The sequence below is a fragment of the Oxyura jamaicensis genome, chromosome Z (genome assembly GCF_011077185.1).
Source record: "Oxyura jamaicensis isolate SHBP4307 breed ruddy duck chromosome Z, BPBGC_Ojam_1.0, whole genome shotgun sequence".
Lineage (NCBI taxonomy): Eukaryota > Metazoa > Chordata > Aves > Anseriformes > Anatidae > Oxyura > Oxyura jamaicensis.
Genome location: NC_048926.1, coordinates 5218688 through 5220990, shown reverse-complemented (window position 1 = coordinate 5220990; position 2303 = coordinate 5218688).

Genomic DNA, 2303 nt, shown 5'->3' with positions numbered 1-2303 from the left:
TTTTTTTTTTCTTTTTTTTCTTTTTTTTCCTTTTTTTCCTTTTTTTCTTTTTTTTTCTTTTTTTTTCTTTTTTTTCCTTATTTTTTTCCTTTTTTTTTTTTTCTCTCATTTTCCTCAAAAAAGTTACTCCTAATCAAACCTGCAAGATTGTCAGTGTGAAGACCATAAGACTACATATCTGCCTGACTGTTTTCCCTCCAATCCCCTCAAAATACTTACTGTAATTAAAAACAAGGTCAAACATTACACGACTATATGATTTCCAGGTTTGCATTTCTTCCCCAACAATTTTCTTCCTTTCCGTAACAGTAAAAACTATAAGGCAGAACATTTGGAGATGCAGATCTGAATTCACACAATAGCTGAGTCTGGAAGGACCTCTGGAAACAACTTAGTAAAATGTCCTGTTCAAAAAGACTCACCCAGCCTGCTCTGGGCCATGTCCAGTCAGGTTTTGCATAACTCCACAAAGACTCCACAACCTCGCTGGGCAGTCTATGCCAATGTTTAACACCCTCAAAGTAAAAATGTGTTTTCATCCATTTAAATATTTTTAATATTTATTAAATATTTAAATATTTTCCTGTATTTCATCACATTGGCTCTTGTCACAGGGCACCACTCAGAAAAGCCCAGCCCCATTTTCTATACTGTCCCCTCATCAGTTGTTTATACACACTGATGAGACCCCCCTGTCTTCTCTTCTTCAGGCAGATCAGTCCCAGCTCTTGCAGACTCCCCTCATACATCATATGCTCCAGACACCTCATCATCTTTGTGGCCTTTCCCTGGACTCAGATGTCTGTGTCTCTTGCTGGAGAGCCCAGCACCCAGGACAACACCCCAAATGTATCTCACCAGTGCTAAGTAGAGCAGAAGTTTCACCTCCCTTGACCTGCTTGGCAATGCTGTGCCTCCTGTAGCATGGAAAGCTGTTTGCTTTCTTTGCCTTGAGAACACGTTGCTGGAAGATGGTCAGCTTGTTGTCCACCAGGAGCCCCAAGGCATTCTCTATTAAACTGCTTTTTCAGACAGTTGTCTGCCAGATTGTACCACTGTCTTGATTTATTCCTCCTCAAGTGCTGGACTTGGTACTTCCTTTTGCTGAAATTGAGGATATTCCCATAGACCAAATCCTCCAGCCTGATGAGGTCTTTTTGAATGACAGGACATCCTGATGAAGTATAGTGCTTTATGATTAATTGGAAAGAACATATGTGAATAAAATAAATTCAAATTGCTGTTATTACTGTGTTCTTTTTTCTTTTTCTTATACCCACAGTAAACCAGAAATAACTCAATGCACATCATCAGTTGACACTGAAGTGCAACAGTAAAATCAGATAAAGTAATGGTGTTTGGGAATAAATGAGTTGCAAACCTGGCCTGCACAGTACAAACAGAAATAGAAGTGAAGATCTCTGAGCCCTTCCAAGAAATGGATGCTCTTCTGTTACTACAATTTCTTTCACCAAGTACTTGACCATTCTTTCTGAATACTAGACAAAGTTTCTTAAAATAATCAGTGTTTATATATGTAAAGTTTATATGCATATATATCTGTATATGTATACACACACAATTACTGCTTTAGTATTTGGTCATGATGGATAATACCAGTGTATTTATCTCTCTGTCTTAATGCCAGTCTTACAGAAAACAAACTTAACCACACTCAGCACCTTCCTTAACTCTGGAGTGGCAAGTGTGTAAAGAAGTAAAACCACCATTTTCAGGTGAACTGTTGTGAGTTTTTTCTCCAACTGTCAAACATTACTACCAGGTTGCATTACTAATAATTATTAATAAGCTGTTAATATTTCTATTTTTTAAATTGTGATTTTCTCCTAACATAAGACACAAATCAATGTGGTAGATGCTGTCTTTGGCTTCACTGAAACATGCCAACTTTTAACTAGAAGACAGTGTATTGAGAAGCTTGTTCACTTTCCATGCTCAATTAATCTTAAGCCTCTCTTTGGACTATGTGATATCAAATGTGTCAAATACGCAATGGCTTTCTGATGTGGTTTTCAACTTATTCAACATAGTAGTTTTTGCTACCTAATCATTGATATTTTGCTGACTTTGGATGCACTAAATTCAAACTGTTCTCAATGGAAAAATTGAGTAGCTAATCTGGTAAATACGATATTGCCCTTATACTAAAGAGCTGAAGTAAATGAAACTTTCATAAAGTTTCCAGTTTATTGCTATGGAAAGGAAATCAGCAATGCAATTAACAGGCTTTTAAATTTCCCTTCCCTTCCCTTCCCTTCCCTTCCCTTCCCTTCCCTTCCCTT